This window comes from Mauremys mutica, chromosome 3 (genome assembly GCF_020497125.1).
Source record: "Mauremys mutica isolate MM-2020 ecotype Southern chromosome 3, ASM2049712v1, whole genome shotgun sequence".
Lineage (NCBI taxonomy): Eukaryota > Metazoa > Chordata > Testudines > Geoemydidae > Mauremys > Mauremys mutica.
Window position 1 is genome coordinate 39,950,097 of NC_059074.1, and position 26,203 is coordinate 39,976,299.

The window sequence follows — 26,203 nt, forward strand, 5'->3', positions numbered from 1 at the left end:
AACTATGGAACCCTCCCACCCTGCAGGGTCGTAGATTTCATCAGACAAGACAATATTTTGTTAATTAAATCTAGCTCTAGAAGGCATATTATGATTTTATTTTACATGGAACCATTTGTTTCCAAAACTTTTGCTTGCTACTTCTAGAATCTGTATTCTTTGTTAAATAAACTTATACTTATTTTCATTATAAACATATCTAAGTGTTGAATGTTAACTGGAGTGGTGAGCTGCTGTATACTGTTTCTTTAGATGCAACAAATCTGAATTCAGTGAGTGCCCAGAGGACAAGGGGCTGAACACTCCAGGAGGATGCTTGGAGGGCTCAAGGGTTGGAGTGTGCCCATTGCTAACTTGTAGCGAGAGAGTGGGGCCTGCGCAGATCCGGACAGAAGTCCTAGTGTTGCCCAGGGCTGGTGGAGTTGGGGAGCTGACCCCTGGCAGCCGCAGACAAGGCTTCCTCATTCTAAGGGCAGGTGGTAGAGAGGTGCCTCACAACCTTGTGTATCCCCAGGAAGTCAAGTATCAGAGGGGTAGCTGTGTTAGTCTGGATCTGTAAAAGCAGCAAAGAGTCCTGTGGCACCTTATAGACTAACAGACGTATTTGAGCATGAGCTTTCATGGGTGCATCCGACAAAGTGGGTATTCACCCACGAAAGCTCATGCTCCAATACGTCTGTTAGTCTATAAGGTGCCACAGGACTCTTTGCTGCTATCCCCAGGAAGTATCAGAATTCCCTTGGAAATGTAATCCAAAAGTTTTCATTATAAGGTTCTTGTACTCGTCTTCAGTGTCTAGCCCTGGTCACTCACTGTTGGAGAAAAGATCCCTGTCTAGGTAGACCAATGGTCTGATCTGAAATGGCAATTCCTTTGTTCCTGCTGTTGATACCCTGAAATGGATCTTTACTGGCTCCCAGTGGAGCGGATTAATGTCATATCAGTGAAAAAGGTCCACAGTAATTATCTTCAATACACAGCAGTTTATTGAGAAGGAATTACACAAGTGGTAAAGGGTTATATCAAGCACATAACTCCTGTGTTAGACATTAAGAGCTATACATTCCCCTCAATGAGTCTCACTTTAACAAACATACACAAATAGGCCCTGCTCTGGCACCACGCAGTTCCTGCTTGGCAAACAGAGAAGGTGGTTACCAATTCTTTAAGATGGCTTCTTGCTTCCTGGTCTGTTCTTCTCAGCCCTCTAGTCTGTTTTGGATTCTCCTGAAGCAAGGCCTCAGTTGCCTTGAGACCCCTCTGGTTCACAGTCCTACTCGAGCCTACAGAGCAGAGTTTTGGGTACTCTGTCTAGCAGCATTGCAAGCTTCTTCAAGCATCAAAATTAAGGAGTCCCAAGTACAGTAATTTACTTTGCTTGATTCTTTTACTCTTTTTCCTCAAAGGAGTCATGTCTTAAAAGCATGCCCACTGGGCGTGTGGTTATTAATTTTTACCTAATTAGTATTTTAGAAGGGTCTGGGAGGTGGTACCATAACATTCCCTGCTGTAAGGTCACTATAACCAGGTCAACCTGTGCTCCAGGCTGGAACTTTACACATGTGATATTTACTTTTGCATGGGCCCATATTTGCCGATCAATAGGTTCAATATTGGTTGTACACACAGACTTTGCCAGTCCTTTATTATGCTTCTGTTTAAAGGGAACCTGTTTCCAGGGTCATCTGCAGCCATTCAGCCATGTTTAAGTCATGTCAAGTTATGCTCACACCATTCATTCAGTTTAGCCACAAAAATTTGACACCATCCCAACACCTGCTATACTAAGAACTGTGACACCTTTTCTATGACAACAAAGGATGTGAAGTTCCCAAATTGTGGCACATTCAGCTACAGCCAAGGCATATTCCCACACTATATACAATATATTCCAAAAGAAAATGAAAATTAACTAATGAAATGTATAGATTTTTTGTGATGGATGCACTCTTCATTTTTTTATATGCCTTGTTTGTAGAAATATTATACAATATGTATAAAGAATATCTATTCTATTTATTCAAGTATTTAGGCACAATCCAGCAAAGTACTTGCTTGGGCCTAATTTTAAGCCCATGCGTAGACCTATTGACTTCATTGAGACTACTCATGTATTACACTTAAACACACAGTTAAGTACTTTGATTGATGGGGGTTTTACACCATCCATCCCAAATTCTGGGCCTCTACAACAATTAAAATACATAATATTTCAGACATAGTTAAAAAATCTATAACCAAGTTGATAGACTATAAGTACTGGAAACACACTCAACACAAGACACACTGAAATTTTGAAAAATTGTCTCTTCATTGTGATATATTCTAATGTTTCCCATAACTTAAAGTTAACATGTCAATTATTATTGCAAACAAAGCAAATTATGTTTTATTAATATTCCCAAACTATTGTGTAAAATGTTTAAATCATATAGATGATTTAGGAACCTAAATCCCATTTTTAAAATTTACTTATATGAGACTTGTATGTGACTCTTACTGAAAATCAATGGGACTAGTTTAATAAATCAACATGAATGCATTTGAAAATGTTGTCCAATAACCATAACTTGCCCCTGACTTCTTAGCTTAATATAAGAGATTTAATAGAAATTAGAATAGGAAACGTGTGGGACTTATTCAAGTTAAAAGCAAAGCTCTCTGGCCTGCCAGTTTTCATGGATGATCAGTCTGAGTGGAACATTTAGCAAGTCTCTCCTCAAAGTAATGTCTACTTGGATTGCTTCACTGTCACTCACAGCCATAATTCACTTATTTGTTTTTCTAGTGGCCTATAACTCTTGTCATCTATTAATGCTTTTAGGGAACAATACATTATATGGGTATCAATCTGAAGCTATGCTTGGAACATGTAACTAATCTCATATTATATTATGCAGGTATTGTGTTATATTGCTGTTGTAGAGAGTACCTTTAACAAATAAACAGTGAAATCTTGGCTCTACTGAAGTCAGTGCAAAATCCCAATGATTGCAATGGGGTTAGGATTTCACCCAAAATGTTTTCCTCTTCTGGTGAAAGTGGAAGTGGGATATTTTGAAACATGCAGTTGAGAAAAGAAGAGCAGCATAAAGAAGTGCATTCATAATGTGAATTACAGTGTGCTTGTTATCTAACAAAACTGTCTTCAAACCATATGCTTGTCCTTCACAACGGAGGAAAATTAATATGTTTACTGTCAAATTACTGACAGATCAGGACTAGTGGAAACTGATTTATCACTTATGAAGGCATTCCAACTTTTTTAAATTGTACACAGTGGCTGAGTCATTTGAACTGTATTGTTGCTGCTGCAAAAGGTCCAAGTGTGGGCACACAAAAACATATATTAACCATTGACAATATCCCATGTTATGCCCTTACCAACAATGTTGGACAAATCCACAAAAATGGGAAGAGATTTTTAAAATATATTTCTCATGCCTAAAATTTGAGAGGAATCCAGAATAATTTGCTAAGCAAAGAAAGTTGTTTGATTTCCTAGCCCCTTTTCACCCATCGGAGCAGTACTACAGTATTTTGGTACGTGTCTGATGTTGATTTGTCTGGTGTCAACAATGTGCTCAGGACCATATAGAATATAGATACTAAAAACTAGGCCTGCCGTAGGGAGTTTACAGCATAGGAAACAGATATAGAAAGACAAGATCCATGGACAGTCACAGAGGAAAAAAGTTACCTTCGATATTTCTAATCTCTTCTAATACCCTCCGAGGTCATTTATTATTTTCAGACAAATAATATAAATGTGATTAAAAGGCATCTTCTGGATTCCACTGGGCATTACCTCTTAACACAACTGTATTGTTATTCCTGTTTTTATACTGCTTCTATTTGCACTTCTGCTGTTCTCCAAAGATATGATACAGATCGACTCTTAGTATGCTGTTCAGTAAAATGTTTCCCATTTCTCTTCTCACCTTCATTTTGTGTCCAAAGTCCTTGCGCTCTCTACTGCGACACTCTAGTTTGGCTTCCTCTCCTTCATCCATCAAAACTACTATTGTAAGGTCACTAACTTCCTGCTGTAATCTAAGAGTCACTTCTCTATTCTTCTCTTTCACATTTACGACTCTTTCACATTTTTTATCACTTCCACTTTTCCTGATTTCCCCCCTTTTTGGATTCCATGCTGTCCTAGTTCTCCGCCTCTCTCACTGATCACTCCTTCACCAAAGGAGACACTTGAGACAGTCTTGAGACTGTTGGAGACACTTGAGATTCTCTCCTCAGTCTTCTCCTTGCTGATCGCAGATTTGGTCTGTTCTTGATTCTTTTGATAAGAGGGATGGATCAGTAACTGGTTAAAAACTGGAAACAAAGGGTAGGAATAAATTATCAGTTTTCAGAATGGAGAGAGGTAAATGGTGGTGTCCCCAGGGGTCTCTTCTGAGATCAGGGCTGTTCAATATATTCATAATGATCTGGGAAAAGATGTAAACAGTGAGGTGGCAAAATTTGAAGATGATACAAAATTACTCAAGATAGTTAAGTCCAAAGCAGATTGAAAAGAATTACAAAGCGATATCACAAACTGGGTGAATGGACAATAAAATGGCAGATTAAATTCAGCATCGATAAATGAAAAGTAATGCACATTGGAAAACATCCCCACTTACACATACAAAATAATGGTGACTAAATTAGCTGATACCACTCAAGAAAGAAATCTCGGAGTTGTTGTGAATAGTTCTCTGAAAACATCCACTCAATGTGCAGTGGCAGTCAAAAAAACTAACAGAATGTTGAGAACCATTAGGAAAGGGTTAGATAATAAGACAGAAGATAACATAATGCCACTATGTAAATCCATAGTACACCTACACCTTGACTATTGTGTGCAGTTCTGGTCACCTATCTCGGAAAGTTATATTAGAACTGGAAAAGGTTCAGGGAAGGGCAACAAAAATGATTAGAGGTATGGAGCAGCTTCATATGAAGAGAGATTAAAAAGCTTGGGACTTTTCAGCTTGCAAAAGAGATGACTGCCTCTTCCCCGCAAGACTCTGCCTCCCCACTTGCTCATCTCCACCCCCATGCCCCTCCCCACTATTAGCCCTTAAGGCTGGTAAATAGTGTTGGGACCAGCCCTGGGCCCCTGTAGTGGCAGATTAGCTGCGTTGGGGGGCCCTGGAAAAATGGGTGCCTCACCCACCCAGCACCTCTGCCAGGGAGTGGGATCGGGGTGCAGGCGATTGCCCCACTCCACCCACCTGCCTGGCGCTCCTGCCAGGGAGATGGATTGGGGCACGAGGGCTTGCATCTCCATCCTTCTACCACTGTTGTGGATAATCTAAGTCAACTCAAATCCAAAGCCTTGAATATCTCAAGTTTGAAATAAAGCCTATTGTTGTATCAACCAAGCAAGGTACTAACAAGCTTCAACAGGACTTTATTTTTACAGTGGAAACCCCTTTACCAAGCTGCTGCTGCACACTCTATAACTCTCACTGAGTCTCCTCAACTCTTCCCCCCTCCTTCCTGTTTCCTGTCCTTTCAGACTCCCAACAGCCAGTGCTCCCAGTTCTAATAATTATAAGCACATCTAAACACCACACCTATGCATAGAGTCTGAGGATTTGGATGGCGAGTGTGTAAGTGATGATGATGAAGTATCAAAGTATATCACCCTGAATCTGACAAAGAATGAAGTCTTGCAACTGTTGGAGTGGTGAAAACCTGTCAAGCCAAGAGGTGCCATGGCTCAGCTCCAGCAAAATTAAGCACTGGCTGGGCAACTGGCTGGAAAACACTTTCACCCCCCTCCTGCACTCCTCACCTCTGCACCCTCCCCACCCCCACAGTCCTGGTGGGGAAACTGACCTGAATTCACGGAGTGGAGTGCCTGCTGTCATTGTTCCTGGTTCCTCCACACAGCCCCCGTAGGAGGATGACCTGCCAAGCCCAGAGGTGAGGTGCCCTGCCATTTCTCTTGCATGCTTCCACAGGGAGAACAGACACCCTGTCCCTTGCATTATCTGAGCTATTTAGAACAGTGGTAGGCAACCTGCAGCCCAGCAGGGTAAGCTGCTGGTGGGCCGCCAGACCGTTTGTTTACATTTGCACAGTCGCTCACAGCTCCCAGTGGCCACGGTTTGCTGTTCCCGGCCAATGGGAGTTGCAGGAAGTGGCGGCCAGGCACACGCCACTTCCCGCAGCTCCCATTGGCTGGGAATGGCGAACCGCAGCCACTGGGAGCTGCAGGCAGCTGTGCAAATGTAAACAAACGGTCTGGCAGCCCGCCAGAGGCTTACCCTGGTGGGCCGCATGCAGCCTGTGGGCCGCAGGATGTCCACCATCAGTTTCAGTTACCTCTTTATCAGCAACTAATGCTGGGCAATGCAGATAGAGATAATCCCCTAACCTAGTCTGGGGGAGGGCTCTGTGATCTATTAAAACACCCAAGCAGCCTGCCAAAGGAGCTAGTTCTCATGTGGCAATTTTTTTTTCTCAACATCACCAGTAACACATTGCACCACATGCAGGAAACATCTTTCTGGAATGACTGAGATCTGAGCACTGCAGGGCTTTAAATCAATGGAATACTGCACACTTGTTGAGGTAGGGCAGTGCTATTCCTATTTTACAGATGAAGAATAGCAACACAGAGAGCCCAAGATCATAGAGAAAAAGCTGTGGTGGAGAAAGGAGTTGAACACGGGTCTCTTACTTTGCAGACTCAGACCTTAACCACTAATTCAGTCTTATCACTTTGCTATTTTCTCTCTCACTGTAGTCCTGGTTCCTTTCTGCTGTATCCACTCTCTACTCCCACCTGCCATTTCCCTGTCTACTGATCTATGTATTTTAGTGCATCAGTCATAATATGCAGGGACAAGATACAATAATTTTAAGCTTCAGTGTGATTCAGGACAGTATTTGCAGTTGCACCATGGGTGAGGTTAACTGCCATTCCCTGTTGGGTGGGATATTAATGAAAGAAACTGGACTCAGCAGCCAGATTGTTGCTACCTTCATGTGGGAATTATGTGGTGGGACTGATGGCAGCTAATCTGAGAGGAGAATTCTACTTAACCACCTATTGCACCAATGTGGGATTAAAGTATTTTTATTTCTCTCCATATTGTGCAGATGAATACAGGAAAGGTTAAAGCAAAGGTCATTAGTGAGCCCATTGCACTTTTCCTAAGAGTAGGAGTGTTGGATGAAATTCCTTTCAGTGGTGCCAGGATATCAGCCATTGTGTTCTGGCCAAACTGCCGCTCAGTTATTTAGATTTTCTTACTTTAATTTCCCTTTCAGTTTCCTATACTAAAATGTTGTATAATGTTGTTGTGAGCTGTTAACATATGCTATGTTCCACCCCAGAGATAGATAGCTGCATTCCAGTGGTGAGTGACTTGATCCCTAAATATATTTTACCTACCTCTGGAACTTAAATTGTTGACGTTTATAAAGTGCTTAGATCCCTTGGATGATAGGTGCCATATAAATGCAAAAGTATGAGCATCGTTATAGCACACTTTTCTCAGCCATCAGAAATAAAGGTGTAACTTTATTTTTAGACACTTTAGACAAGAGGGAGGGCTATTTTCTAGTAGCAATTTTTCAAATAAATAACGGTAACAAGCAATATATGCTTGCTATGAGAACATTAACTTTTCTAAGTGTATCCTCCATATTGCTTTTTAATATATATTTTAAATACATAGGAGCCTGTGGCAAAAAAAGATATTAAAAATTATCAGGACTCCATTAATAACTGTAAGGAAGTTATCGAATGTCGTTGTAACAGGGTGAGCACAGAGCCAGTGCACACTACAGTCTTACACACACACACAAAGAAAACAAAGGATATCTACAGCAGGTCTGCACCAGGAGTTATACATGAAGGATGACACCAGAATTGTGTGCACATCAATGTACAACACTGCAATTATACCTCCTAAGATTCCAAAAATTCACAATCTATCATGTCTAGGACTCATTCAAAATATATCCTATTTGAATGTAAAGATATTATTTAAATCAATATGATGAATTATTACTATCCATGTATGATGGGGTGTCCACCCCACACTTTCCCTGAAGGGGCTGAGGGAGGCCAGGTGGGCCAGTTAATCTATTAAGCAGCAAAGGAGATATAGGCTGGACAGACAGTCTTGATTAGAAGGAAGCTCACCTGAGCAGAGGTGCGCTGGGCTAGTATAAACGCAGGATGTTGGTAGCAGCAAGGATAGCTGGAAGGAAGGTTCTGGTCAGTCTCTGCTTAGTAGCAAGGGAAAGAGGGAACCCAGGAAAAGAGTAGGACCCTGAGACCTGGCCCAGAAGCAGGGTGTACCCTGAAGAGACCAGTGTGGAGAAGAGAGCCTGTGGGATGCAGAGTAGGAAGCAGCCCAGAGAGTAAGCAGCAAGGTTGGAGACTAAACAAACCTTAGCTGAGTGTTGTACGTCCCTGGGCTGGAACCCATAATAGAGGGTGGACTGGGAAGTGGCACTGCTAGAGCAGTGAACTGGAAGACTGCCTGGGTCACTGTGGGAGTGACAGAGACTTTAAAGGACTGTACCATGGAAAGTGGGGATACTGAGTGACCTGGCTGGAGAACTGAGTTACAAAGAGGACACTGTGTGTCCTGTAGCGAGAGGGAGGCCACAGGCTGACAGGGAGATGGCATGCAACTGCAGGAAGGGGCCTTGCCTCCATGGAGCTAATCCCCAGAAAGGGATTTGAAAACTTGACATGAGGCATAGGGGATCATGAAGCAATTCAAACCTATGTCCTCCTTGCCAGTCTTAATTAACCTCAAAAACATTTTTGTGCTTGTTTGGCCTTTACGCTGGGAAAGTCAAAGTAGCTAGGTCTATACTGGGGGTGGGGTTTGACCTAAGATATGCAACTTCAATAGCATAGCTGAAGTCGGCGTATCTTAGGTCGATTTACCTGGCCGTCGACCGCTGCCACTCCCCAGTCGACTCCACTTCCGCCTCTCGCCATGGTGGAGTTTCGGAGTCAACGGCAGAGCGATCGGGGATCCATTTATCGCGTCTACACTAGATGCGATAAATCGATCCCCAGTAGATCGATCACTACCTGCCAATCCGGCAGGTAGTGTAAATGTACCCACAGTTTGTGCTCTTGGCATGTATGTTTATAATACACACAATGCTGTTTGCCCAACATACTTACCAATTGTCCATTTAAGGACTGGTCTATCCTGACCTGGCTGGAGTGAGAGTTGATTCAGGCTTATTGTGTATCATTGTGATTGTGACTGCATTTTTGGAAGGACTGCACTTGGGAATTTTTAAAAGAAAATACGCAGCCTGCAACTTCCATGTGAGGATTCCAAAGCCCCTTCACAAACATTTAATTAAGCCTCAAGCAGTATTGTTACCCACAGGTTGAGTGGAATTTTTCAAAAGTGCCTAAGGAAGCTAGAAGCATAAGTCCCATTGATTTTTTTTAATGGGTCTTTTGCTCTTAACTCCCTTAAGCGCTTTTGAAAATCCCAACATTAAAGTGAAGGAAACTGTAGCCTATAGGTTTTTTCCATAGAATTTAAAATGTTGCCTTAACTCCTAATTCTTTCATCCATCTTCCTCTATCTCCTCTTCACCATGTCTCGCCACACCACTCCCACTTTTCTCTCCTGGCACACTGCTATCACCCCGGTTCCACTCCTCACTCAAGGAAAGGGAAGAGGAAACCATTTGACCAGACATCTCTTAGGCATACTGATAGGTGTGTGTATGAGATTGATCCAGTTACCATTAACGTAAATGAAAGGACTCCCACTGACTCCAGTGAGAACCAGATCAGGTCTTTGTGTGCTTCCATGTTTGTGTGCACGTTTGTCTTGTGCACAACTGTATAAACATTTATATTCTCACAAATAATGACCCTTCAAGTCATGCACATACAACAAAACACATCTCTCCAACAAAAACCTGCATATATAGTAAATCAGTGTAACCACACACTCTTTTACTGTTGCATTGTGATCCTTATCCTACTACTTTTGTTACTCTCACTTGCTGTGTGTTGTCCAAAATGAAGGTTAGAATGTGCCTTCAGAGTGTAAGCAGCACCACCAGAAGAGGCATTTTGCCTTAGAAAGGCACAATTCCTTCCCCTTGCTCTGCAGGGGATAATAATTTCCCAGGATCAAATAACACACCCATGCTGGCTCCACCTATTCCCTACCTAGCTGCTCCAAGGTGGGTACAACGCCCTCTAACTGTGGCATGCCTGGACCTAAGGATCAGATAATTCATACAGGAATGTAGTCCAAATGACAGTCTAGCCTTAAGGATGTTCTAGGCCTCATCCTCCTTTCACCTGGTGTATTCATTTACACTTGTGCAAGGCAATTGGGAATCAGGCCCAGAGTCTAGAATGAAGATGCTAAGACAATCATAATATAGTTTCTTGAATTGCTTCAGTATTACCAAAGCTCACGCACTATTCTTCCACCTTATACTCTAGTATTGCAAAATGTGTGTTCCTAGACACAGCCTTTTTAGAGTATACTACTAATGAGAAATAATGAAATGCTGAAGTTTCTTCCTTCCTTCCGCAGTTCCTTTTTGGAGGCACCGAACCCCCAGCATTAACATATTCCCTTCAGAGTCATAGGGCAGAGTCTGGCTTACTAACTTCCTGCCTAATGGATCTTTGTACACAAATTAGGCTTATAGGGTTTTATGTTTCCCTTGGGATAATATTGCTGGATTATGTATGGTTCTTCTCTTTCCCCTCCCCCTTATCTATTATTTATAAAACAAAACATTCCTGTTTCTTCCTTCTGAAAACATAGTTATTCCTGGCATCAGTAAAAGGCTTTTGTCAGTGTAATAAATGACCAATTACTGTCTGTTTTCCAAGCCAATATGTTACAGAAATACATGTTGGATGTACGGCAAGTCATGTTTTAAGATCTAATTTGGTTTGGCACAATGGATTCAGGATATTAGATATATTTCATAAAGCATACAATTTTTACTGGTGCACCCAAGAAATGTTTGGAGACAGCATCAAAACTCAATTCATTTTGTTCCTGATCCACCAAGACTACTTCATCCATCACCCTATTCTCTTCTCTGTCAGCATTAGGACCTGCTATGTAATTCATAATAAAATGCCAACTTCTTTTAATAAAATATTAATATTAACAATAACAATTTGGATTTAGCATCTTTACCAGAGGAACTCAAAATGTAAGTAAGCTTCATATCCCTCATGTGATATAGGTAAGAATTTAGTAATTAGTTTATAAATTGGTGACATACTAAACATACACAAATAGTGAGAGACAGAGTTGGCACTAGCGGCCATGGGATGAAAACTGACACTGACTTCACTCAGGCCAGGATTACACTCCATGAGTCCCCCAGCTGAAAACACAAGAGTACATTCCCTCCATTATTAGCAGTACATTTGCTGGGTGAGTGACAGTTGTAGCATATCTTTCTAGTGAGGAACAGTGTGATGGAAAGGTAGGTAGTGCTGTATGAAAAATACTGGAGCTCTTCTTTACTGCGTGCTGGAGATAGTCTGTATTCTTTTGTTTACAATAAAGTTGTTGTTACTAGTGTCTATCTTACCTCTGTTGCAGTTTGACTAACCTAACATGGTGACATCAGAAAAACAATAAAACTGCAGAATATCATCAAAATGTGACCGTTTCATGCCCCAGATAGCTTTAACTTCGGCAGACCATCAGATTGGCCTGATTGGAAGGAGCTGTTTGCACATTTTCACATCACAATTAAACTCCATGAGAAGAGTGGGGAGGTGCCGGTTACTTCCCTACTCTATGCCATAGGCAGGAAAGCTGAACATATCTTTAAATCCTTTGTTTTTAGAGAGGAGAGCCCCAAAAACAATTTTGCTGTGGTACTGGCTATGTTTGATGAACCTTTTATACCTCAGAATAACTTGGTTTATGAGCGAGTGTGTTTCTACCAATGTGTCCAAAACCTTGAGGTCGGGTGATCGGATGTCCTGATTTTTATAGGGGTAGTCTCGATATTCGAGGCTTTGTCTTATATAGGCACCTATTATCCTCCCCAACTTCTGTCCTGATTTTTCACACTTGCTATCTGGTAACCCCATCCTGGGATGTCTGTGGAATCTTTCATAAGATGGCAGAAAACTGATTTTGAAGACAAAAAGGAAGAGGACATTAGAGACAGAGTAGTGACTGGTATTTTAGACAGTGGACTGTCAGAGAAACTGTAAGTGAAGAGAGATTAATTTCTTCACAAATCAATAGAAATTGCAAGATAACTGGAGAAGATCAAAATCAAAATAGAAACCAGTGGCCACCAGAAAGAAAATTAGAGGAAGTGACTTAGAATCATGTTAGAGATAGCACAGCTGCAAAAAAAAATTGTCATAAATCCTCAAAGGCAATATGGGGTAAGCCCCAGGCAAAATACAACACTTCTTAGACTAGATGCACAAGATATGGGATAAATCACAGTCACAGAAGTGATTGCCCAGCTGAAGGAGTCAAATGCCAGATAAAGTAGAGCAAAAAATTGGACATTTTGTCACTGGCTGTCATACAAAGGCAGAATGGGAAGTGCCACTGAGCATCTAGAGCCATTTTTGTGGGATCAGTCATGGATAATGGCCTGGCCTGGAGAGTGGAACTGTATCTGTGTAAAAAACTGTTAATTTTAAAATAGATTCAGGTGTAGATGTAACAGTCATATCAGAAGGGACTTTTACTCACCTTCAGTCCCTCTTGGAGCTCAAACAGCAGATACTGTCCTAAATAGTCCTGGCAATATTTTGAACTGCATTGGACAAATTTCCAAGGAAACAACCTACAAAGACAAAAGCTTTAATTATAATAAGTATGTCATTAGAGGAGCAGAGGCTGTCAATCTCCTCAGTCATAGTGTGGTTGCCATAATGGACCTAGTGAAAAAGGTGGAAGAATTTGAAGGAATATTTGGTACTAGTGGACTTTTGAAAGGAGATCCATTAGAAATAATCTTAAGAGACAATGCTGAACCATACACTCCACATAATTCCTATCCCGTTACTTCATAAAGTAGAAACTGAGTTAAGGAAAATGGAAAAGAATGCCAACTCCATGGTGCACACTAATGGTGTCTGTTACAAAGAAAAATGTGAAAATAGGATCTGTGGATTTTAAAAGACTTAATGAAGCAATAGTCAGAGAAAAATATATCTTCCCAACATGAGAGGACTTCCTCTCTAAAGTGTTAGGAGCTACTATATTCTCCAAGCTAGATGCATCAAGTGATTTCTTGCAAATTCCTTTAGCCAAAGAGTGTGCTAAACTGACTTTATTCATTACAGTGTTTGGGAGATTTTGCTTTCAAAGATTACCTTTCTTGATTACCAATGCTCCTGATTTTTTCCTAGGAAAGGTGGCAGAGCTGCTAAAGAACCTAAATGGGGCTGTTGTTTTTACAGATTGATATTTTAATATACAGGTCTTCAGTGGAAGAACATGACAAACTTTCAGTGAAGTTCTAAGCTTAATCAGTGAGTCTGGTCTCAAGTTAAATAAAGAAAAGTGTGTTTTCTGCCAACATCAAATTGAATTTTGGGGACAGATAATAAACAAAGATGGAATTAGTCCTGGGCCTAAGAAAGTAAAAACAATTAGAGAATTGAATGCACCAACAAATGTACCAGAACTGAAATGCATACTGGGGATAGTAAATTATCTTGGATGAACCTGCAAGACCTCTCTACAGTGACGAAACCAAGAATGAACTATTAAGGTCCAATACATCCTGATAATAGGGGGCCAAATCAGGAGACCACCTTCAAAAGGGTAAAATAAATTATCTCCTCTACTCCAATTTTAAAGTTCTATGATGTAAACAAACTCACAATGGTCAGTGTTGATGCCAGTAGATTCGTAGATTCATAGACTCTAGGACTGGAAGGGACCTCGAGAGGTCATCGAGTCTAGTCCCCTGCCCTCATGGCAGGACCAAATGCTGTCTAGACCATCCCTGATAGACATTTATCTAACCTACTCTTAAATATCTCCAGAGATGGAGATTCCACAACCTCCCTAGACAATTTATTCCAGTGTTTAACCACCCTGACAGTTAGGAACTTTTTCCTAATAGTAGCTGTGCTCTTGGTGGTGTATTCTTACAGTTACATGGATCTGAGTGGAAGCCAGTTGCATTCTGCTCTCATATACTTACAGAAGTAGAAACAATATGCATGGATTGAAAAGAAGTGCCTGGCAAGTATGGTATGCGAAAACTTCTTCAGATATCTGTGTTGGTTGGGTTCCTCTAAACTGATAGCTGACCATAAGCCTCTTGTATCTCTCATCAACAGAAAAGACATGGATCAAGCACTGCTGAAATGACCATGTCTTTTGTTTAGGCTAATGCAATTTAACTCAATTGCTGAATATATTTCTAGTAAAAAAAATCTGGTAACAGCAGACACCCTATCGTGAAGACCACCACCACACACAAACACCTGTTGGCTAAAGGAAGATGTAAAGGCTCACATGGATGCTGTGGAAGTTTACAGGACAATGTCAGGTAGGACACTATACCTACTACAAAAAGCAAATTTGGCAGATACTAGAAACTTCTTGAAGTTGCTTATGTTTGGGCATGATGGCTCAAGTATCTAAAGAATACTATGGCCGTGGTAAGAGACTACTTTGCTGTACACAGACAATTAAACAAGTCCAATGGACTAATGATTAAAGGTGATTGTATTGTCATCCCAAGCACTTTGAAAGGAAAAAATTTAGACCTAATCCACAAAGGACATCCAGGACTAGCTAAATGCCATGAATGAGCCAATCAGTCAGTGTGGTGGCCTGGAATCCGTAATAACATAAAGAATAAAGTTTCTTCATGCAAACATGGCAAAACTAACAGACCAACACAATACAAAACATCTCTAATAACAGCACCTATACTATATAGGCCCTGGAAGAAGCTAGCAGCAGATTTATGCAAATTCAGAAGATATCATTACCTAGTTATGGTGGTTTATTTTTCTAGATATATTAAAATAATATATTTGAAAGATACAATATGTCAGTATTATCAAGAAATTAAAGAGCACATTCGCCCATTTTGGTACTCCAGAACAAGTAATAACACACAACAGACCACAATTCACCATAGCTGAGTTTAAGTAATTCCAAACAAAATAAGATATGAATAGATCACTAGCAGCCTGTATTATCCATAAACAAATGGGAAAGGCTGAGAGGGCTGTCCAGCTGCCAAGAAATTACTGAAGCAGGAAGATCCATTCCTTTTGTAACCCACATGCTTAATAGGGAGATATCTCTTTAAAAGATTTGAGTGGAGAAGTGTGGGAGGAATGAATTGAGTTGTCTGGGTCATGCACAATTAGCATTCCATGCCCAGAAGTTTCTGGAATTGGGTGGGGTAGTTCTGGGTTTGCTCAATAGACTCCCTGTAACTGGACTAGTAGACTCCATTGAGGGCAAGTAGTTAGGGCAGCTGCTTTACAAAAGGATATGTAACTTGCATGGGTTTGGAGAAGCTCAGCCACAGGTGCAGAAAGCAGGCTGCTTTCCCTTAACGGAAGCATTTTGCAGCAGGTTAATGATATTAATAACTTTCCAACACAGGGAGACACTGATAATGTTAGTTATAGAAAGAGGAAATTGGGGTTAAAAACTAATTTCTTTCATTTTAATTGTCTATCTTGAATGCTGTTTGACTTTAGATGAACTGATGTAGTCTTAGGTTTACCAGCTCTTTTCTTATTTAAATATGATGTTAGAGAAAGAGCCATCTGTATTTGCTATTTTCAGTTTTGTATTTTTCTTGTAACTGGGTTTATTAATTGATATAATTGATATTGATTGATTAATTAACTGACTAGCTAATTGAGTGTTTTCAGCAGGAGGAGAAAGAGTGTGCGTGGGTTCCAACTGGAGATTTCTGCAAGCAAGAGGAGGGAAGATGATATTGCAGTGCTTTTGACTCAGCAGATTGTATAGAGTTGATGAACAAAGACTCTGAGACTCAGGTGATCTCAACCTAAGCTTTTGGAACTCTGAGTTTCTTCTCATTGTGTTGCCATGGGGACTGACCTGTTCAGATATATATTTTTTATTTATCTTTGCAGTTACACATAAATATAATGTATATGCATTATGAACTAGCCTTGTTTTGTAGAAGTTAAGCCAGGGGTTCTCAAACTTAAATGCACCATGAACCCCTGCTGACAACAAAAATTTCTACATGATCCCAGGACGGGGACCGAAGTCTGCGCCTGCCTGAGCCCCGCCACCCCAGTCGGGAGGGCCGAAGTCAAGCTTGAGCCCAGCTACCCCAGGTCAAAGCCCTTGGGCTTCAGCCCTGGGCAGTGGGGCTTGGGCTTTGGTTTCAGCCCTGGGCTTCTGGGCAGTGGGGCTTGGGATTTGACTTCGACTCTAGGTTCTAGCAAGTCTAACACCAGCCTTGGCAACTCCATTAAAATTTTGACTTTACCATGTGCAATTTTAATGACTATGAAATACACATTTTTATACATAATTATTTAAATAGGCTGTGTATTTTACATACATTGTCAGTTGTATGTGTACAACATATATAAGTTCTCAAGAAATTGTTTTCATATAAGCTGATTCAGATGCCAACTCTCACATACTCATCATATGCATGAAAGGTTTTCTTAACAGAATACAATGGACATCATTAAAAAAATCTTTCATTTACCTCATGTGGTAGTTAACTGTGGCAGCGATGAGGAGCTAAGCCACTATTATGTGTGTTAGCAGTGGGAGTTTTAAGGAGGGAGAACCATGATTATGCAGCGGTACCTCTTATTGGTTAGGGTAGCTCCTACTTTAGGCCAAACCAATACCCCCACCTCATCCAATGTAATCAAAGTTCAAATCAAACACTTCCCCCTCTCCAGGGGACTTTACTCTGTTAGTGTGTGCAGAGGAGACTCTCTGCCACTTTGAGAGCACCAGGACCAAGGTGAAGACTCCCCTCTTCCCTGCATGGTCTTAGGAGAAAGCTACTGGGTTAGGAGCCAGCGAGGGCTGGGACCTTTCGTCCTTTGGACATTCAGAGAGCTTTCTACAGTTTTGGCTGGGCTTTCTCTGACTGTGCTGACTGCCTCTTGGCTCCAGTCCACTTGCTCCTACTCCCCCTCTCTTCTCCTCAGCTTCACACTACACCTGCCACTCCTCTCCTGCCCTGCTCTTTCATCCCCCTTCCTTTCCCATTTAGCGGAAACTAACTAAATGCACCCATTTAAAAACAAATGGAATTACCATGACGTTTGCCCCCTCATATTGTTCATTCTTCTTGTGTGTTCTACCCCTTTCCCCAGCCTGTGGCTGTCTTGTCTCTTGAGATCATGAAGCTTGTTGGGGGCAGGGAGTGTCTGCTACTCTTTGCACAGTGCCTAGCACAATGGGGCCCTATTCTTGGTTGGCCTTTAGGCACTACCATAATAAACACTGATCATAACAAAACACCTCCCCCACTCCAGGGCTCTCTGCCCATTTGTGTGGCTTTGGTTCCTCTTCTAGCAGTCACTCAGATCCTCAGGAGCTCCCGCTCCTTGTGAGTATATCCAAAGAGTTACAACTCCACCTTTTCCAGCATGCAGGCTAGGAATAAGGTATCAATAAGTTTCTCCACTGAAATGAGAGGTGTAATGTGAAACTCTATTTGGTGAAGAAACTGATAGTGGGGAACTATCCTCTTCAGCCAAGGTGAAGAGCAAAATCTGACTTTGAAAAAAGAAAAAGATAGGTTAACTGCCTACATTTGCGTGTACAAATACCTGATGTGCCCACACTTTAGGTATTCGCATGCATTAGTTGGATGTGTGCAAACTATACACATAATTATGTATTCCTACCTTTAAAGGGCTAGCCCTGAAAATTCATACTGTAATTGCAGCAATTTGGGTCTCTTGACTCAGCAAATTATATTGTTTAAATTATAATGAACTACTTGTCAGATTTCTTGTTTGACTATTCTCTGATGTCATCTACATTTTTTTCAAATTAGATCTTTCAGATACAACAGGACTATTTTTTTCAACTATCTTTTTTTTAGGTAATAAAGTAAGACAATGTTTTATATTCATAATTTCTTTGAAAGCTCTTTGGAAGTCCACTACCATTAAGGTTTCATTAAAAGTTTACACTGCAGTGTTTTGGGAATAAATATCACTAGCATGATGGTTCAGGTTAATTCTTTAAAATGGCTAAGTTCTGAATTTAACAAGGCAAGAAAGTAGACTGATTTCAGGTCTATCTAAATGTAGCAGAAAGTCAAGGTTCTGAGAACACTTTATCAAGCTGAAGATTCACTGATGATTCCATTTTTAGATAAGTAATGTATGTTACTGAGTGTATTATTTAATGGTTCTCTTGTTTTGATTAACAATATAAAATATTGATAAACATGTAGTATCTCTTGACCTTTTCTATATTCTTCCCACACTTACCAATTTATCTGTGGAAAGAACTATATCAATTTCACTTAAAAGACTAAAGAAGGAACAGCTATATTTTGGTATTGAATGTGTGCTCATTCTCACAAGGAAACATAAATTCCTTTAATGAGTTGATTCTGATCATTATCATTTATATAGTCATTGCCTTTTGACAGTCAATAAATGCCACAGTTCACCAAGAAACCAGAAACAATACAGCTGTTTGCCTTCCAATAATAGTTGAGTTATTTAGGTAAATAATCCATTATCATATTTTCCCTTTTAAATTTTCTGTCCAAGATTTGAAAATACTGATCAGCTATCACTGAAGACTAATCTTACAGTCCAACTTTCATTGTGTGCTATATTTTATAGCTCAAACAGACTGTGATCTCTCCTTATTGATTTAATTCCCCAGTAGCACTCAGAACACTCATCAATTACTATTGTACATTTTTAAATTGCAAAAATCCTTACACATTGTACCTATTTCTCTATGAGTGAGGAAGATAGTAAATGTTTCTCACCACCAACAGTAAGGGTGAGGATCAGGCAGCCATCCTCACCAGCTAGTTAAAGTAATCTTCATTAGAACTCACATCTTTATCAGAAACTCACTAATACAGTCAAAAAAATTACATTAAATCCTTTTATAATGAGTCAGCACATTGGGTTCTTAGAATCATAGAATCATAGAATCATAGAATTCAAGATCAGAAGGGACCATTATGATCATCTAGTCTGACCTCCTGCAAGATGCAGGCCACATTAGCCGATCTACCCACTCTTTTAGCAAGCGACCCCTGCCCCATGCTTCGGAGGAAGGCGAAAAACCTCCAGGTACACTGCCAATCTGCCCTGGAGGAAAATTCCTTCCCGACCCCAAATATGGCGGTCAGCTGAACCCCGAGCATGCGGGCAAGACTCTCCAGCCACACCCTCTGAAAGAGGTTAAGAATATCATATTATTGACCCAATTTGACCCAATTAAGTACCAGTTTGGCACTTAATTGACCTATTGACTAAGCCCGTTATCCTATTATACCATCTCCTCCATAAACTTATCTAGCTTAATCTTAAAGTCATGGAGGTCCTTCGCCCCTACTGTTTCCCTCGGTAGGCTGTTCCAGTATTGCACTCCCCTGATGGTTAGAAACCTTCGTCTAATTTCAAGCCTAAATTTCCCGACTGACAATTTATATCCGTTTGTCCTCGTGTCTACATTAGCACTGAGCTGAAATAATTCCTCTCCTTCCCTGGTATTTATCCCTCTGATATATTTAAAGAGTGCAATCATATCTCCCCTTATCCTTCTTTTGGTTAAGGAAAACAAACCGAGCTCCTCAAGTCTCCTGTCATACGACAGGCCTTCCATTCCTCGGATCATTCTAGTGGCCCTTCTTTGTACCCGTTCCAGTTTTAACTCATCCTTCTTAAACATGGGAGACCAAAACTGCACACAATACTCCAAATGAGGTCTCACCAACGCCTTATATAACGGGACTAGCACTTCCTTATCCCTACTAGAAATACCCCGCCTAATGCAACCCAAGACCGCATTAGCTTTTTTAACGGCCACATCACATTGCCTACTCATAGTCATCCTACGATCAACCAGGACTCCCAGGTCCTTCTCCTCCTCCGTTACTTCCAACTGGTGCGTCCCTAGCTTATAACTAAAATTCCTGTTAGTCATCCCTAAATGCATAACCTTACACTTCTCACTATTGAATTTCATCCTGTTACTAATACTCCAGTTTACAAGGTCATCCAAATCTCCCTGGAGGATATCCCGATCCTTCTCCGAATTGGCAATACCTCCCAACTTGGTGTCGTCCGCAAACTTTATCAGCCCACTCCTACTCTTGGTTCCCAGGTCAGCAATAAATAGATTGAATAAAATAGGACCCAAAACCGAACCTTGAGGAACTCCACTGGTAACCCCCCTCCAACCCGACAGTTCCCCTTTCAGTACTACCCTCTGCAGTCTCCCCTTTAACCAACTCCTTATCCACCTCTGGATTTTCATTTCGATCCCCATCTTTTCCAATTTAACCAATAATTCCTCATGCGGTACCGTATCAAACGCCTTACTGAAATCCAGATATATTAGATCCACCGCATTTCCCTTGTCTAAAAAATCTGTTACTTTCTCAAAGAAGGAGATCAGATTGGTTTGGCACGATCTACCTTTCGTAAATCCATGCTGTAATCTATCCCAGTTGTCATCGGCCTCCTGCTCCTTAACCACTCTCTCTTTCAAAATTTTTTCCATTACTTTGCATACTACAGATGTTAAACTAACAGGCCTGTAGTTACCCGGGTCACTTTTTTTCCCCTTCTTGAATATAGGAACTACATTAGCTAATCTCCAGTCCAACGGTACAATCCCCGAATTTAGAGATTTATTAAAAATCATCGCTAACGGGCTAGCAATATCACTCGCCAATTCCCTTAATATTCTAGGATGAAGATTATCCGGGCCCCCCGATTTACTTCCGTTAAGCTGTTCAAGTTTGGCCTCCACCTCAGATACCGTAATGTCTACCCCCATATCTTCATTCCCATCGGTCCCTCTATCACTATTCCTTAGCCCTTCATTAGCCTCATTAAAGACCGTGGCAAAATATTCATTCAGATATTGTGCCATTCCAAGATTATCCCTAATCTCCACTCCGTTTAAAGTTTTAAGCGGTCCCACTTCTTCCTTCTTGGTTTTCTTCCTATTTATATGGCTAAAAAACCTTTTGCTATTGGTTTTAATCCCCTTCGCTAGGTCCATCTCCACCCGTCGCTTTGCCTTTCTCACTGCATCCCTACACCCTCTGACCTCAATAAGGTAGGTTTCTTTGCTGATCCCTCCCATTTTCCACTCCCGGTACGCTTTCTGTTTTTTCTTAATGACCCCTCTAAGACGCTTGGTCATCCAGCTCGGTCTAAAACTGCTACCTACGAGCCGTTTTCCCTTTCTCGGGATACATGCCTCAGACAACTCCTGCAATTTCAACCTGAAGTAACCCCAGGCGTCATCTACCTTTAGATTCCTAAATATGTTGGTCCAGTCCACTTCCCTAACTAGTCGTCTTAATTTAGTAAAGTTAGCCCTTTTGAAATCGTAAACCCTAGTCTCAGATGCAATATTAATTATCCTCTCATTAATTTTGAAACGAATTAGCTCGTGATCACTCGAGCCAAGGTTGTCCCCTACAACTATTTCCTCAACAAGGTCCTCATTACTCACCAAAATCAGATCTAAAATGGCATCCCCCCTCGTCGGTTCAGCAACCACTTGATGTAGGAATTCATCCCACTTGATGTAGGAATTCATCAGCTATCACGTCTAGGAAAAGCTTGTGCATCACTGCCTTGCTATGCATTTTGCACAGCTTGGGAGTCCTAAATCATGCAATGAGATCCAGTTCTGATCTTTTCTAAACTGTTGTAAATCAGGTGTAACTCCACTGAAATAATAGAAGTAAAATGGGTGTAAATCATATCAGAATACTCTCCTTAGCACATAGGACTCCCCAGGATTCTGTACAACTGACAATCCAATATCTTCAGGAATACAGTAAGGTGGAAGGCTACAATATCAGAGTAGTTGCTGGATTTTTGAATCCCATTTGTAACATTTTGATGCACTATTATTTAGTTTTAACTTACTGTAAACATTTCAGCAAAAGTCAGATTTGGATTTTTGAATTTTTAAACAATTTTGATGGATATCTATTTATTTTAAGCATTTGTTTTAATTTGAATCTATTTAAATTTTCACCATTGCACAAAATTATGTGGATAGAGTCAAACAATGGAAGGAATCAGACAATAATTATTTAATGACAGTAGATGCTGAGATTCATACTTCTTAAAACATAAATTGTCAACATCACATTTCAAAATATACAAAGTAAATATCCTTAAATCAAACTTTAGTTCTCAAGCAGAAATTTTTCTTATCTATTTTCAGTGCCTATCTGTAAGTTTTTACTATTATTGATGGAAATACTGATGAAAAAAATATGTGTTTGTCTGGTGAAATCAACATTTCCCAATATTTACTGGCAAAAATCTAATCCTTCCAAGCTTAGTTATTTGTAATAAAAAGAGGAGAAAATGCAAGATACTTAAAAAGATGGAAAACTATTAAAATATAAAAACAATTGTATTCAACTAAGGTACATAACTTTATTCCACTATCATTTATACAGCTGGGAAGAGCTGATTTATGTGTAACATATATTAGTGAGAAATTAAATGTGGTTTTCTAGCTTTACTCCGAATTGTTTAAAATGAATTGCCACAAAACTGTCTTTCCCACCATAGATAAGGTTTCTTTTACAGAACACCTACCAGGACCTAAAGAATGAGTTATGATGGAGGCAATTCATAGACTCCATGTACGTCTTCAGATCTCTGGCTATTTGGGATTTTTCTCCTTTCTAATTTAGAATCAGTTTGGGAAAATTGTTTTTTCCTTGTGCAACACTATTGAATGGAACATTCTTCCTTTGACCTGTGGTATATACCCTTTGAGACACAAAAACGTGTCCTTGTTTCATGGTTCATCAATTTCCGGTTTCCATAACAAAATGCAGTAACATCTGTCTGAGAATTGGTAGGCCGGGCCCAGAAGAGTTCCCTCAGAAGCACAAGGACAGAAGGCAGGACAGCTGCACCCAGTATTCAAAAGTACATATAATGAGGGCAATTTCCTAAGAAGGCGATTGTTGGTATGTGGAGAAAACTCCCAGAAAGAATACTGCAATAATATGTAATTTTGTTTCCTATATTGTGTTGTGAACCTTGTTTTTACTAAGTGGCCCAAAGAAGTGCAGGTCTTTATGGAGAGACTTTATTTATTTTAAACAGGCTTCACAAAATAACTAGGCCCTGTTTCCCAAAAGAGGATTCTCTTCCTTGCCAGAAAATGGCCTCCTGTTGTTCACAGGAAGGACTGTGGAACTGGGCTTTGCTACACTCCAAATTCATATTAAAGAAACAATGAACCTGTTGCCATTTCAAAGAAAACTGTGATTTTTCTCATTTTCTCTTTGTCCCACAAGGAAAATATCTTTTATGAACACCTGGTAATCTCTCATTAACGAGACTTTGTGCCTGCCAAGAGTGTTTCTACCATTCCTAGCACTGTAACATGTAGGTTCTCTGAAACACAAGGTAGGATGGTGTTGAATCCCAAGAAACGATGCTTGTAATGGAGAGGTAGCAAATATTTGAGATGGGGAAGAAGGAAAAAAAGGGTATTTAATAAACTAACAAGTGTTTTGTTAGGAGGGGAATGAAATATGTCACAAGTAATTTATCTACTGGAGTTTAAAAAATGTTTTTAAAAATGGGATGTTGAAAGAGGCATTCTTAAAATGCCTTTTGACTTCTTAGTGATATGGGACATAATTCCCACTGTCAGACTTGCAAGGGGACCTCTGTCCTAGGCCAACAGAGTATGTCCTAAGTAAGACAGCCGCTAAATGGTATCTAAGCTACTCAAAGGTCTATTGGGGTTTAAATGGAACATGCTTCCAAATGAATATGTAATTGGAGTTATTATGAAATGTGACTCTGTCAGAACTTACAAGCAATGCAGTACATACTTCAAACACCAGAGGGAGCTTAGATGAGGAGAGAGAAGGAAGGAGACAATATGGTGGGGAACTGTTACTCTTTCAGTTACCTTGGATAATGAATCTGGTTTAATCCTACTAACTTTGTAGATTCCAAAGCCATCAGGGACCACTGTGATCATCTCATCTGACCACCTGTATAACATAGGCCATAGAACTTCCCCAAAATAATTCCCAGTGCATAGCTTTAAAAAAAAGATGTAATCTCAATTTAAAAATTGTCTGTGATGGAAAATCCATCACAACCATTGACAAGTTGTTCCAAAGGTTAATTAGTCTCCCTGTTAAAATGTTATGCCTTATTTCCATTCTCAATTGATGTAGCTTCAATTAGCAGGCATTGGATTCTGTAATACCTTTCTCTGCTAACCAGAAGATCACATTATTAAATATTCCCCACGTAGATAGTTATAGGCTGAACTGAAGCCACCCCTTAACCATCTCTTTGTTAACCTAAATAGACTGAGCTTCTTTAGTCTATCACTATTTCATGTTTTCAAACCTTTAATCATTCTTATGGCTCTTCTCTGAACCCTTTCTGCTTTATAAACATCCTTCTTGAATTGTGGACACCAGAACTAGACATGATATTCCATCAATAGTTGCACTAGTGTCAAATGGAGGGGTAAAATAACTTCACTACTACTATTCAAGATATCCCTGTCATCCCAGGATTGTATTAGCCCTTTTGGCCAGCTCAAGTTCAGCTGATTAACCACCATGACCCCCAAATCTTTTTCAGTTACCACTATCCAGAATGGAGTCCCCCATTCTATAAGTAGGGCCTACATTCTTTGTTCCTAGGTTATACATTTGCATTTAGCCGTATTAAAATACATTTTGTTTGCTGGGCCCAGCTTTCCATAATATCCAGATCACTCTGCATCAGTGACGAGAGCTCTTCATTATTTACCACTCCCCAAGTTTTGTGTCAATTGCAAACTTTGTCAGTAGTGATTTTATGTTCTTTTTCAAGTCATCAATAAAAATATTAAATAGCATAGAGCCAAGTACCAATCCTGTGTGACCTCACTAGAAAAACACCCATTTGATGATGATTCTTCATTTATGACAACACTGAGACTTGTCATTTATCTACCTTTTAATCCACTTAATGTGCACCATGTTGTTTTTTTACCAATCTAGGTTTTTTTAATCAAAATATCATGTTGTACCAAGTCAAAGGCTTTACAGAATTCTAAGTATATTACATCCCACAATTATCTTTATCAACCAAACTTGTAATCTCATAAAAAAGATAGCAAATTAGTTTGACAAAATCTATAAACACATGTTGATTGGCATTCATTATATTACCCTTCTTGCTTATTATATTAGTATTTCTTGCTTGCTTCTGACAAAACACAACATTACTGCTGATGAGAATTGCTTCTTCCTTTGTCTAGCCCATTTTGAAATCTTTATATTGAAAAAATGACACCGATATCAGCACCTTTTTATTTTTTGATTCACTCTGGACAGTCAACTATTCAATGGCACCAGAGGACTGCTTGCCAGATCTTGACAATGATAGCTTTTCTGAAGGAAGAAAGAAAGTTATTCTTTTGTGATGTTTAAGAGTTGAAGGACAAAGGATATGTTACATCTAACTTGATTTCCTAGATCCTCTACCTGATTCTATGGACTATGGGTGAGATTTTTGTAAGCACCTGAGGAAGTTCAGTCTCCAGCTCCCTTTGAAAGTCAATGGGAAATGGGTGCCTAAATCTTTAAAGCACTTTTGAAAATCTGACCCTTTGATAAGTAGTTTCTTAGTCATTCATCCACTAGTGATAGCTTCCCTGATTTGCCAGGTACTGGGAAATGTGGATTTCCTTTTGGATGGCTGGTAAAAAGGATTTTCCTGTGGCCAAGAATTTAAGCCAGAAGCAGAGGACAGCAAAACTGCATATAACTCTAATACCAACTTGCTAATGCAGGCATTTTTCTCAGGTTGCAGCTCTGTCTCTCAGGGGTTACTTGTGTACATAGTAGAGAGAGGCTAAGCTCCATTTGCCTGGAAAGAGAAAAGGAAAAGATTTTTATAGAGCTAGTACCCAGCCAAACTAATTATTCAGTTCCTGGCTTCTCTGTAGAGACTGCCAATATG

General features: G+C 40.1%; 1 long non-coding RNA gene across 1 annotated transcript in view; it reads right to left on the bottom strand.

Moving 5' to 3' along the window:
* The window catches only part of LOC123367362, a 120,248-nt gene that overhangs the window by 41,968 nt on the left and 52,077 nt on the right, over positions 1-26,203 (bottom strand). Inside the window, exons 2-3 of the long non-coding RNA XR_006578424.1 lie at positions 12,723-12,816; positions 3,942-4,332 (exon numbers count right to left, since the gene is read on the bottom strand). This is a non-coding gene — a long non-coding RNA (uncharacterized LOC123367362). The remainder of the gene's footprint in view (positions 1-3,941; positions 4,333-12,722; positions 12,817-26,203) is intronic.